The following is a 14906-nucleotide window of genomic DNA, read 5'->3' as shown; positions in this document are numbered from 1 at the left end:
TGGAGAGTATGGATTATGTGTTTACCTGTCATTCTCTTCCACTAAGGACAGGGGCAGGCAAGGGTGCCTAGCACAGTTTAGGTGTTTTAGTTAAATGAGTCTGTGAATGGTAGATGTATAACTAATAACAAGGAAAAACAAATTTCTCTCTCTCTCTCTCTCTCTCCCCCTCTCTCTCTCTCTCTGAGCAGTACTGGGGTTTGAACTCTGGCCTCACACTTGCTAGCCAGGTGCTCTATCACCTGAGTCACTCCCAGTAGCCATTTTTTGTGTTGGGTGGTTCCAAGATAGGATCTTTAGAACTATTTGCCTGGGCTGGCTTCAACCCACGATCCTCCTGATCTCTACCTCCTGAGTAGCTAGGATTTCAGGCATGAGCCACTGGTGCCTGGCTAGTCAAATCTTTTTTGAGTGCTAGCAGTAGAAGAAAAATGGCTAGTTTATATTTGAGAACACTCTTTGTGACAAAAATGTTATAAGAGTAACAAAAGCAAATATGTACACACAAGTCTGTATATATACCTACATATGCATATGTAACATACCTCTTCATACGTTTTTAACATATCTGGATTAGAGCCAGAATTCTGCCTCTGACACTAGTTTTCTGACCTTGGGCAAGTTACTGGATAACCCCGTGATTCAGTGTCCTCATCTGCCAGATGAGGACAGCAGTAGTATCCTCCGCATAGGGTTATGCTAACAAAAACTGAGTGCATAAAGGTAAAGTGCTTAGGGCATAGTAAACACATTCTAAATGTTTATTTTAATAATAACATTATAATTACCATTATGCAACCTTTCTCTTTTAGTGTTCCTTGAAGGTCTTTCTAAGGTAGCATATAAACTCTACCTCGTTCTGCTTAAAAGTTGCAGAAGAGTCCGTTCTTAGCTGCATGATAATATCACGGAATCTTTCCTCGAAACAGGCTATTGCCAGCTTTTCGGTTTGTAAGCCACCCTTGTCTAATCAATTTTATGTAGGTATACCTTTCTAGGAGCAGAGTTGCTTAATCAAAGCCTACATTTTTCAGTGAATAGAATCAACAAATTGATCTCCACAGAAGTTGTTCAAATTTTATGTTCCCATTAACACTGCATGAAAATAAAACTCTCATTTACAAAAATGGCAATAATGGAGGGGGGAAAAAAGAAGCTGGATAATAGTTTAAGTTTTACCCTGTGAAGATATGATATGCTGTGCACACATTTATGCAATAAATCAATTGCAACTACACAAAATGAAAATAAACCTCCTAAGAGTGCCGAACTAGGCAATTGCTATTGTTTTTCTCAGCATGATTACATTATTTATTAGCAAATATTTGTTAAGACTACTACAGGCCAGGAACTGCATTGGATTTTCTCAATACTGGTGATGACTGGGTTGCTATGGACCTTCCATGAAATGCTATGGAAGGTAGTGGAGTCAAACATTCATATTACATGCCCAGGAAGATAAGATTGGTTGCCCTGTTCTAGTAAGGTTTTGTCCCTTTCCCATAATATAGATACTTAGAGTTTTAGGTAATTTTTGGTATTTTAGGTACTCCTACCTATTTCTTAACCTTGGTAATATTAATCACAGAATTATGTATGGAAAGAAGTATACATTATTTGAAAAGCAACCTCAATATTGAAACATCTAAAAAAGTTATATAAAATTGCAAAGACTGCAGTAAATGTTTTCATTAAGGTGTAAGCTCGCTCTATGTAGAAAGCTCAACTCTGTGGTTAATTAGTTTTATACCTTGCGGGATAGTATTGGTAACAGAAAAAGCTTCTTCATAACTAAATCACTTTTTTTAATCAAAACTTTGCCTTTAGCTATTAAGCTTCTCCATCAGGGAAAACTAATTCTATACACTATTTTTTGACATAACTCATCTTATTTCTTTTTCCTGTACTTATCTTTTTCCCTTGGCTCTCTGACTCTTCTTGTACTGGTATTTTTGTAAGTCTCTTTTGGTGTTCACCTCCATTCACAGTTTCTTGTTCCACTGCCAGCCCTACATCAATGATCTGCTGTGCTGTGTCACTGATTAACTTATAGTCAGGAAGCAAAGGTCATACAGGTTCTCTGTTTGAACAATGCTTTAAAAATTCTGAGAACCAAAGGCCAAGGAAAGTGTGTGAATCTTCTGCAGTAGCTGGTACTTCTCTAACTGGCCTGGAGGGAATGAATTTACTGACCACTGATGGTAACCCTGGCAATGTGATACAATTGTAACTCATAATCTCAACTCATCCTTAACACTCTAGGAAGTAGGTATGGTAAAATAACTTGTGAACAGGAAAACATAGGTCAAAGGCAGACATGCACTGGTTCCCACAGTTCTAAGTGAAGATCTATTCAGCTTTTAGTGTGTGCTCCCCAACTAGACAATCCTGCCTCATTTGGGGCAGATGAACATTCATGCTAGTATGAGAAGTTTTAGCACTGTCAATAATTCCTTCTATCACCAAGTTTAGTGGTTTTCAACCCTATGAAGAATAACTAAGCTAAAATAGCAGCAATCCGTTGAAGCTATCTCAGTAATGATTCATTCAAAAATATCAAACCTGACACCAAGTTAAGCATTAGAAATAAAGACATTTCACTCAATATGTTTACAACTGAACTTTAAACAAATCTCTCCTACACCAGTGGCTTCTTTGGCTATCCGAAGAGGCTTGATAGTTTGACCTCACTATTTACTTATTCACCATAACTCTGCCTTTCTTATAACCACTTCCCAATCTGCCATCGAACTAGTTTTGCCCTCTCTGCTACACCAAAGCTGCTTACTCCAAAGTCACTCATGACCTCCATTGGACACTCTTCGTCTTCTTACTTGACTTCTCTATAGAGTCCCTTGCTGATACTCTCCCTTTCCTTTGCTACACTCCCTTTGCTTGACTTCTGCAACACCTTACTCTCTGGGCTCCCCCTAGTTCTCTGGCTGTTTCTCCTCATTCTTCTTTACTGGTTCCTCCTCATTCTTCTTTACTGGTGCCTCCTTTTTCACCAGATCTTTAGAGTTTTACATTCCTCAGGGCTTGATCTTAGGTCATCTTTTCTCATTCTATGTTTTCTTTACTAAATAATCTCATTCTATTGTTACAATTATGATTTATGTTTTGCCAGTGCCTCCCAGATCTACCTCACTGTGTTCTCTTGCACTCCAAATCAATATATTCAACTGTCTCCTGGAAATGTTCACTTGGATAACCTTCTTTGATGCTCCCCAGTAAAACGAAACTCAACATAACCCCCAACCCTAGCACCTGGCTTCTCCTCTCTTGTTCTCTGTTATATCAGGTAATGAATCCTGACTGCCAAGATCTCCTGTCTTAGCCATCTAAAACACTTACAAACTCCCATTTATCAGAGGTAAATGACAAAATTTAATCAATGCGTTGAACCAGTTGATTTTATATGGGCATGTTTCCAAGATCAAGATCTCTGTGAATTATACTGTGTCAGGGAGAGGAAGTTCAATGTAATTATGAGGCAAGACTTTGATGATATAGTGCTGGCCCTGACATATACAAATAAAATTGCTTTCAGTTGATCTTATAAAATGACATAGCAAAAAAAAGCATTCGCCATGTCAATAGTTGCATGTTAAGTGTTAGGAAATGTAACTTGGCTTGACCCAGTAAAAATACAGGTTGAGTCATGCTTACCCAAAATGTACCAGAAGTACTTTAGAATTTGGATTTTTTTTCCAGGTTAGGAGGGTTCAACCTGTCCTACACTTGAAATACCAACTACAATTGGAGTCACCTCTTGAGTAAACTTATAATCACAGTTAGTTTACTAAGGTTTGCCTTCTTTGACAATGGCACTAATCTCTGCAATTTCCCTAAACATGTATTTCTTTTTATTTAATGTCCTAGTAAGGAAGAAAAGTTTCAGAGGCCTCCTCTTTCTACCATTATGGTCCTTACTCCATGTGTCAAAGACTTAGTGTGAGGATTTGCCAGGTACCACAGATATCTGTTATGCTTAAACATATGTCTCTTCTAATTATTCACCCAAGACCTGGAAAAATAATCACACAGTAGGTCTGAAGACCTCTTGGACACATAGTGTTTCAAATTTGTCTAATATTCTATCACCTAACTCACCCTTTGTAGTCTGAATGCTTGTGCCCCACCGTGTTGAAATCATACTCCCCAAGGTGGTACCATTGGTGCCCTTGGAAAGTGATTAGGTCTCAGGGAAAAGCCCTCAAAAAGGATATTAGTGTCCTTGAAACAGATGCCTGAGAAAGACCCCTTATCCATTCCACCATATAAGGATACTTCTAGAAGTTGCCAACTATGAACCAGACACAACTCTTCCCAAACCTTGATCTTAAACTTCTCAACCTCCAGAACTATGAGAAATAAATTTCTGTTGTTTAAAAGCTACCTAGTTAATGGGATTTTATTATTGGCTTAAACATACTGAGATACCCAAATAAGCCCCCAGTTTCACTAGTAGTCAATTGGCCAGTGTTTCATAATCCTCCAAAGGTCATTTCCTTTTCCTCAGTACTGTACACCATTGCCCTAGTATGGCTCCAGATCCCTTTGGAGAAGACCTGGAAGAAGATATACAGTATACACTTATGGCTATGACACAGAGTTTTTCTTCTACCTGCGTGAGCTAACACCTTAAATCCAGAACCCATGGTAAGAATACCATGTGAATATATTTGGCCCTATCCAATGCGATATTTCATCTTCTTTAAACTCCATTCCTACACATATTCCCTAAGTTTACAATGAATAAATTAAGGAAATAATACAATTCTTTTGGTTATAAGCTGCTTTCCCCTGAGTTGGACTTTGTACTTGTTCCCTGGAGTATGGTTATATGTGACTCTATGTGTGAGCATAGTAGTTTGGGTTTTCAAGCACAGGAAGGTGAATCTCCCCAGACACAAGAAAATACACTGCCACTGTCAGAAACATCTCAAAGTGTTTGAGAGGCCAAAATTTTCAACTCCATATAAGTCCACACACATGTGGCTCTACTCCAAGTTTTAAGATCTCTTTTCTTTACATTGTCCTAATTTCTACATGAGAGGCTTGGCAAAGTTATAAATTCAATTCATGTTGTAAACTATGTAAACTGGACAATTAAATTTTCATTTTTAGCAGCACTGGTTCTGTGGCTACCAGAAGAGGGAGATCATTTTAGGACTGCCATAAAATCTCTGTTGTTCTCTGATGAGACTTTACAGAGCATGTTCGTACCTGAACTTGTTACTCTCTCTCTGTAAGTAATTTCTTGCACTCAACAATGTATCTTCTGGGCATGGTGGTGAACACTTGTAATCCCAGCACTTGGGAGGGTAAGGCAAGAGGATTGCAAGTTCCAGGAGAGTCTGGACTACATAATGAGACTCTTTCTAAAATAACAATAATCATGATGAAGAAGAAGAGTAGAAGAAGGAGAAGGAGAAGGAGGAGGAGGAGGCTCTGTCTCATACAACAGTCCTCATATGATCATTACTGCTAACAAAGACAGAAGGCACATGCTTCGAAGCACTTGGCTGAGTAAGAGACTTCATCACAACCAGCTATAGGGGGTAATTTAACCATGATACATCTGCAGGACGGGGATAACAAGCACTCTTTGCCCCACTATCAAGAAGCTTGGCATTACATTCAAGCTTGGGGATGAAACCAAATGAACTCTAAATACCATGTTCGAAGGTCCATTCATTCCTCAGGTGTATGTATCCTAACCAGGGTCCAGTCAAAATACAGAAAGCACACGGGTTGTTGGAGTAGTATGAAAATTTGTTAACTAGGTAAATGAAAGGTGGAAAAGAAACCCCCCTCCAAAAAAATCCCCTAAAAACCCTAAGATAGCATGTAGGTTGCAACTGCTGGAAGGGCAGATAGAACAAAAGGAAAGGCTGGAATCATTAAACTTAGAAACTTAGAAGAGAGAGTCCAATAGCTGAAACTCAGACCTCTGAGGAAGGATGCTGCTCACTGATAGTCAGATCTTTGAGCTCAGAGGAGGATCCCATAAGTTGGGATCCAGACTTCTGAAAAAAAACCCATCTAGCTGGCACAGTTGGCTCAGGTGGGAAAGGAGATGTGGTGAGGTCAGGTCCAAAATGCAGGAAAATAGAGAATTGATTCAACTATGGGAAGGAGTTGCTGCTGCTGAAGTGAAGAATCATAGTTGAAGTGATGCTACCAGGAAATTGACAGGAAGGAGTGTTTCCTTGTTTCTCTACCAGCTTTGCAGCATCACTCCAATGCAGACTATGGCAGGGTTTAACATAGAGTCAGCCAGCAAAGCACATAAGTGATCTGGAAAATGCACGCTACAGCTTCACAAAGCAGAATACGGAAGGATAGGTTTGTAGTTGAGAGATAATAGCTAAATAATTGGTGCACCTTTTTTTTTTTTTGACGGTATTGGGGTTTGAACTCAGAGCTTCATGCTTGCTACCACTTCAGTCGCACATCTAGCCCTTTTTGCTCTGGCTATTTTGGAGATAGGGTCTCACTTTTTGTCTAGGTTGGCCTAGCCCGCAATCCTACTTGGTGTTTTCCACTATAGCTAGGAGGACAAATGCGTACCACTGTGCCCAGCTTTTTCTGTTGAGTTGAAGAACTAACAAATGAAGAGCTATACCATGTTCATAGATTGGAAATCTCAGTTTGACTGAGATGCTGATCCTCCCCAAGTTTATCTATAGGTTCAAAGCAATCCCCATCAAAATTCTGGCAAGATTTTTTAAAATAGAAAATGAGAAGATAATTCAAAATAAAGATGGGAAAACAAAAGAACCAGAATGGTCAAAAAATTATGAAGAACAAGAACAAACTTGCTGAACTCACACTAAGTTGCACTTATTATAAACCTATAGGAATTGACTGTGGTACTGGCATGAACAGATCAATGGAGTAGAATGGACATCCCATAGACACAGAGATATATTAAATGAATTTTGAAAAGGTATACAATTTTAATGGGGAAAAGATAGTTATTTTGACAAGAGTGATACAAAAATTGTATATTTGTATGCAAAAAAGAAAAAAGACCTTAACATATACACATTATATAAAGATTAACCAAACATGAATCACAGGCCTATATAAAACCTAAAATTATAAAACTAGAAGAAAGCACAAGAGAAAATATGTGTAAACTTGGTTATTATGGTGAATTTTTATTTTTATTTGTGTGCTTAATATCAGACATAGCATAAGCCACGCATGGTAGTGCAGATCTGTAATCCCAGCAGTCAGTAGGCAGAGGCAGAAAGATCATGAGTTTGGAGACCAGCCTAGGCTGCAATGTGAGACCTTGTCTCAAAAACAAAACAAAACAAAACAAAACAAAAAACCCAAAATAACACAAAATCTACATCTTTTTGTCGGGTGGTACTGGGACTTGAACTCAGGGCCTCATGCTTGCTAGGCAGGTGCTCTACCACTTGAGCCATGCCTCCAACCCTTACTGTAATTTTAAGTATACAGTACAATGTTGTTAACTATACAGGTGTTTTTGCACAGCAACTCTCTAGAACGTTTTTTATCTTGCATGACTGAGTGTCTATACCCATTGAACAGCAACCTTCCCCTTTCTCCCTCCTCATTTGCAGTGCAAAAGCTTAAACCTGGTTTCTTGCTATCCCATAGAGAGAACTGGTCCATATAGTCTCAATCCAGTGTCTCCAGGCAGGAAGAGGGGAAGTCTAGGGCTTTCTATTTCACTATCTGGTTGATACTGTTTTAGATATAACATCAACACACACATATTCCATAAAATAAGACATTGCTAAATTGAATTTATCAAAATTTAAAACTTTTATTTTGTAAGTGATAGTGTTAAAAGAATATTAAAACAAGCCACAAAGTAAAAATACTTACACATGACATAATTTGCCTTTTACCCAAAATATATAAAGCTGTAAGAAATAACTCAGTAAGAAAAAAAAACATGCAATTAAAATGTGGAAACTATCTCAACAGACATTTCACTAAAGAATATATATGGTTGTCAAATAAATACATGAAAAATAATTAACATTATTTGTCTTTATGGAAATTAAATAAAAATTGCAATGAGATACCATTGTACACATTACGATTTATGTGCACAAGCACTTAATACTCCTTTCTCAAATGGATGGAACTTAATTTCTTTCCCCTGGATGTGTGCTGGCCTTAGCTACTCTAACAAATAATTTGACAAATAGAAATGGAAAATGAAAAATAGTAGCTTTACAGTAACAAATAAAGCCATGTTGTTGACATGGACTCACTGGTATTATGAGAATATCCCCTTTTGTGATATTCTTTCCCCAAACTCATAACCCATGTCCAGTCATAAGAAAACATTTGACAAACCCAATTTGAGAACTTTCTATAAAATACTTGGCCAGTGTCTTTCAAAACTATTAAGGTCATTTTTTAAAAAAGGCACTACTGAACAATTCATGGAGCAGAAGGGTAAAGGATACATGATGCCACGAGTTCAATGTATCCCACGTTGAAGCCTGGATCAGAAAAAGCACATTTTCAGAAAACTAATAAAATTCAAACAAAACCTTAGGGTTTTTTTAAAGTGGGTTTTTGCAGTAACCTATCTAAAATGTTGTAGTTCCTGGATGCTCTGTTCTAAATCCCGCCTTATGTTTCTTCTTATCTTTGCCAATTCTTGACTATGTTATTTTTGTTTATTATCTGTCCCCTTCCAGTAAATACTATCTCCATAAGCAGAAGTAAATTGAGATTTTACCAAATCTAAAGGTTTTGTAAACCTTTTTTAAGAAAAAAATTAAGAATGTAAAATGGGTACAAAAATGGGTATCTACTTAAAAAGAAAAGTGCATAACTAAGACATTTTTAAAAACCTGCCAGGTAGTAGAAAATCAAGATAATATTTTCATTAAGTTGCCTGTCATATTCTAATAATCTTTTGTTTTGGCTCCATATTTATTTGACTGCCCCCGTATATGATAGTAATTCTGGAATATGTTTCTTATAGAGATATTAATAATATAATGTAATATGTTTCTTATGAGAAAATGACTCAGTCTTTCTTCCAGTGCTTGGCCAGTTTCCTTTTATGTTTATTTATATAAGTAGGAAAACTCAGTGAAAAACTCAGTGAAGTACTGTTAAAATCAGTGCTTTCCAAACACAGGAATGCTGATGAATTCTATTTTTGCATAATTACCACCATAAAAGAAAAAATGTACAGTGCATTTTAACTGTATGCACATTACTGGGAATATTGCCAATAAGAGAGGACTTGTTTTCACTGAGTATTGATGAACCCCAATTTCTCTACTAATAATTAATTCATTTGATGTCTAGAAGAAGGTTTCACAGCTAGCTTCTGACTCTCAGACGTTTGAAATCTTCTTTCTTTTTCTCCAGTCACAAATATTTGGAACTGGCCACTGTATTTGTATGTCTCTGAACCTGATGAAGGGGCAAAGCAGGCAGAGGTCATATTTTTGGAAGTCATTCCCACTTTGGAGCAATGAAATGACATAGCTGTCTATGGAAGTGACGTACACCAACTATATACATCCTATTAAACCCAGATCATATGTATTCCTAATCCAACTTCTCCTTAGAAAAATTTCTAAAATACTCTTGCCATTCAGATATCATCTGATAAGGAGGGGAAGTGTAGTGGTAGAAAAAAATTGGCATGGAAAGGGACACCATTCTTGACTAACTCAAATATCTTCTATAGATTCTATAAAATTTGTAAAATACGTACACCAGGTGAACATATTGCTAGGGCTCCTCATGGGGCTAATACAAGAAAGGAGCTAGAGAGCTTAAGGGTTTGTTTTGTTTGTTTGTTTGTTTTTGTGGTTCTGGGGTTTGAACACAGGGCCTCACTTCTGCTAGGGCAGGCATTCTACCATTTGAGCCACTCCGCCAGCCCGAAAGTATAGCCCAGTGTGGCCTCAAATGCATGATCCTCCTGCCTCACCCTCTTTGCTTCACTGATTACTGGTGTACATTCCCATGGCTGGCTCATATTTTCTTCATCCATGTTCCTAAGAATGGAGGAGGTGGTTTTTGCTCACAGCGTTATTCCCAGAACTTACATAAAGTAGGTATAATATAAACACATGTTAAATTATGGATGAATAACAAAAGAGGAAGGAGGAAGGAAAGGAGGGAGGGGAGGAGAGAGGGAGGGAGATTAGAAGTGGAGTAGTTCTTGCATAATTTGGATTATAAAAGCATATTATGGTTTCCCCATACTTGGCAAAAAATAGCTAGCATCAGACTACTTTCACGAAGGACAGCGCATGGAGGGGTTGTACTGGGATTTAAACTCAGGGCCTTCACTTGATAGGTAAGAGCTCTTCCGCTTGAGCCAATGCCGCTAGCCCTTTCTGCTTTAGTTTTTTTTATTTTTTTTTCAGCTAGGATTTCCCAGATTTGCACTGGCCAGTCTTGGACCCAGTCCTCCTACCTTTGCCTCCCGCATAGCTGGACTTATGGGTTTATTTGTTGAAACAGGGTCTCACTAACATTTTTGCCTGGGTTGGCCTCAAACAGTGATCCTCCCAAACTCTACTTCTGGAGAAGTTACGATTATCAGTGTGAGTGACCACACCTGGCCAAGACGGTGCAAAGAGACAAATAAGATAGCGGAAAATCCCTAAACTACTATATGTATTAAGATGCCATGTCAATACAAGAATGTGATGGATAAGCCTATTTTGAATTCAGAACTATGACATAGTTCAGGAAAGAGAAGTCATAGGTAGAAATTTCAGTAGAGTCAAAACAGAAAAACATGGTTTAGGTTGAAGGTTTATGTATTCAATCCCAACAGGCATCTCTAAGAAACATTGGATGCACTGTAAGCTTTGCCTGGTGATCCTAGAAAAACCAGTGTTATTGATGTATAACACAACAATGTATTTACTTTAACTCGTCAATTCTACTTAAGGTTGATATTCAGTAGCCACATTGAATAGGTAGTAGTATGGCTACCCTATATTTGAAATATTGAAATACTTCTATAAAATCTAGTAAAGAGTAACTCTCTAGGTTCTTCAACATTTGACCTACTCTCATGGTTGCCATAGCCCTTCCTATGGAATCCTTCAGACTTCCCCACATGCCAGCAAGTAAAAAAATAAATCATCTCAGTCACAGTTTGTTCTGATTGGCTAATGTCTATACTATGCTCATTGTTGAATAATTTGTATGTAATCTCTGGTTCTATTAAGCAGTCAGTACAGTTGCATGAAGGAATAATGAACTAAGGGGAGGCCTAGCTTCAGTCTCCTGTTGGTTAGCCCAGAGATAGAGCAATACAATTTTTACTGAGACTGACTGTGTTTTCCAGAGTTGAGGTTCCCAGGGTAGACCATTAGACAGGTGGTCAGCTTTCCCATGAATCTATGTGAGGACAGAACCAAATCTATACTAATCACTGTTTCATTTCCAGCAAGTAGCTCCATGATGGCAAATAGTAAATACTCAATAAACATTTTTTGATTAAAAGTTGAACAGCAAAGAAGAAGGTAGATCCTTAAAGGTCTTGACCCAGAAAGATCATTGAAAAATATTAGAAAAAAATTATTTGATGTTTTCCCTATTATGCAGGTGGGAAATCTGAGGTCTGGAGAAGCTGAGTGTCTTGCCTAAACAACCATGAATTCACTGAACTGCTTATAGAACCCTGCCTCTTGTATCTCCACTCAATGTTCTTTTTATTGTGCTAAGTTGCCTCCTTTAGATCCAAGTAGAGAGGTATCCCACTTTGAGTTTCTCACAACAAGGAGAAATTCAGTTCTGTTGCCCCCATAGGAACTTGAAATTTTAAGCAAACTCCAAAGTTACATGAGGAAGTAATCTCGTATAAATGGCTGCAACTAGCGTTACTTTGCTTTTGTGCTGGGAACTAGTGGGAGGGTGAGGTGAAGGGTTTGAACTTGGAATGACCACAATGGAACAGGTGGGAAGAAGTCAATAGGAGTTGCTAAGAAGATGCTGGGGGCTGGGAGAACAGGGTAAAATTGAATGGGGCAGCATGGCAAATGTATGTTCTCTGCAAATAATCATCCACCCACAATGTCAATAGTGCAGAGCTTGAGATGCTCTGCCCTGGAAACTTTTAAGTGTTTGTCACATGTGGCAGCAGCTGCTACATCAAACAACACAGAGCATTTCTATCATCACAGAATCTTTTAGATTAGACAACTCTAATCTAAAAGATTTTCGAGGCCCTTTTTATTTCTGAGTTCCCAAGCAAAACAATGAAAGAAAAGAGGAAAAAGGAAAAAATAGCAAGGATACCAGGAGAACACAAAAGGCCGGAGAATGAAACAGAACTGCCTTCAAGGGTATTAGTTAGAGCCACTAAGCATGTGTAGTTAATACTGAAATGGAGAGCCCACAGTGTGATTCTGGACTTAAAGTTCACACAGAAGTGTGGTGTTGGGATCAAATGAACTATTGTCTCTCTAACGTTCTGTTGGTGAATTAAATGCCACTTTAGAATCTACCACTGCACACTCCTTTTCTGACTAGTTATTTCACTGCTGTCACACCTCTTTTCTGGGCAGAGAACATACATAATAAAGGTTTTCTATACAGCAAAATGTGTAGTAAATAGGATTTACAGTTAATATTATCCCCTAATAATGACTGGTTTTACCTCTCCCTTTGGAGACTGAAATGAAACACCCTTCTCATACCACAGCTGTATCCAACTCTGGGCACCTGGCTCTTGAAGAAAAATAAGTTGTCACTGATGTCTTTAAATATCTGGATGTCTTTTAAGCAGAATAGAAATATTAAAAAACAAACATTATCCAGTACTTAGAAATAAGAGATTATTGCATGTACATTTAGTGGAGTGATAAGAGTTGTTAGATGGCTATATTACAGACCAGTTAAGTCTGTAGGGATGTACACCTTTGGTTATTTAGAAGAGATTAACTTGCAGAACACTGGTAATAATGCTAAGGTTCTTTGCTATACCAAGGCAAAGGAAATTTATTCATAAAGGTACAGTGACTTTCCCCCAGTAGAAAATATAACCTCAAAGTTTCCATTAATTTGCATTTATTAATATATTTATCATAGCCTTCTGTTGGCTGCCTTGACTATATAAAGCTGTCTTCACATTTTCTTTCAAACTATTTTTATCATCTTATTTTTTATTTATTAATGTGTTGAATAAAACTTAGATGTGTTCACTTTATAATTCTATGAATCATGCTTTTTAACATTTTGAAAATTATACTTAGAAGAACTCTAACTTGGTCAAGTTTTTGCTTGTGGACTCACTGCAGTAGATTGATTGGGTTTGCTTGAACAGTTTTTTAACTTAAGAACTTCTGTGTGAATATCTCCCAACTGACCCAGGTATCTACTCAGCAGCTTCTCTGTGCCCTGGGAGGGTGATTTACATGGATTACATCAATGGGCCTTCTGACCCAGGGTAGGGACTAAATTGAAGCAGAAGGAACTAGGGCATAAAATTTAAGGAGGCTCTCTCTCTTTCTCCCTCTCAGGGTGGACCCTGCAACTGCACAGACTCCACAATGAGTGCCTTCTTAAATTTTGTGCCTAAGGTGCCTCTCTTGCCTCACTGTAGAACCAGCTCTGTCTTAAACCCTGACTTTCAGTTGATTTTAGCCAATGAGACACACTTAGGTTCAAAATGGCAAGAGCAGAGTCGGGGTAGGGTGTTTATTAGCAAGCTTCCTCCCTGAGGTGTTGCCTGGGTGGGTACCACAAGCTCCTCTCTCTGTTTGCCTTCCTCAAGGCCACCTCCCACTCTTCCCACACAGGAGGCTGGGTGGTTGCTGGCTCTGGGGCACATTATCCCTTGCAGTTTCCCTACATAATGGCCCCTTATTAAATTATCCTGAAATTATCCACTTCCATTGCACCATCCAATTCCTGACCTGACTGATACACAATCAATGAGGACTGAAAATGGTATGGGTTTCTTTAAGAAGTGACTCTGGTCCATTCCAGAGGTATTCATGCCACTGCTGAATGGTCAGCCTGTGAGAGTGCTCTCTGCTCCAGGAAGAGGCATTTAGAAATTAAGATTTCTAAATGCAGAGGCTGCATAGTTGCACAATAAGCTATTCTATGTGCGTACTCTGTGTGTGTGTGTGTGTGTGTGTGTGTGTGTGTGTGTGTGTGTATGCACCTTGTTACATATTTGTAGTTTTGTAGTCAAGGGAGGTTGTTCATGTTACCTGGAAGGAACATCTGTGTTAGAAAATGCTAGAATTTAGGGAGAGATTTTGCTGGATCAAATGTATCAAAATTGGTGGAATTGCTTTGTAAAAATGTGTGACTGTGTGCCCCAAGAAGAAGTGTGCAAGAGTCATGCTCCGATACAGACTTAACCTCTGTGTGTTGGGGACCTATATTTCTATGTAATAGGAAGAAAATTTTGCAGACATATGGTAAAGATTGTGAGCGTCATCTCAGGTCAAACTCTGTGACATTCTCACAAATGGCATCCTTCGCAGCACCTGGGCTAGAGCTGGCAGGGATCTAGGATCAGCCCAGGCTGGTGTCAGCTAGGCACAAGGTAAGCATGGAAATGGGTGTGACTGTCTCAGGATGCTGGAATCTGAGTTCCACGGGAAGCAAGGGGAACTGATAGCTTGTGGAGAGTTTGGATTGCTGTTTGGTTCTTCCTGTCATCCATCCACATTCCCTGTGGGCCTGTACCTGTGTCAGGTGCTGGAGATGCAAAGATTGTAAAACACAGATCTGCCCACTGAGACTTTCCCACCTCTTGCAGCATTGCTGAGTGATCATTTATTTCATTTTACTTTACTTTTAGAAAATATTTAGGTGTATTTAATTTGTCAAGAGTATCAGTTTTATTTAGAATATTCAAGTACAGAAAATGAGGATTTATATGCCTATTACTAGTAAGC

Source organism: Castor canadensis, chromosome 7, assembly GCF_047511655.1.
Source record: "Castor canadensis chromosome 7, mCasCan1.hap1v2, whole genome shotgun sequence".
In the NCBI taxonomy this organism is placed as follows: domain Eukaryota; kingdom Metazoa; phylum Chordata; class Mammalia; order Rodentia; family Castoridae; genus Castor; species Castor canadensis.
Note: the sequence above shows the minus strand (reverse complement) of the source record.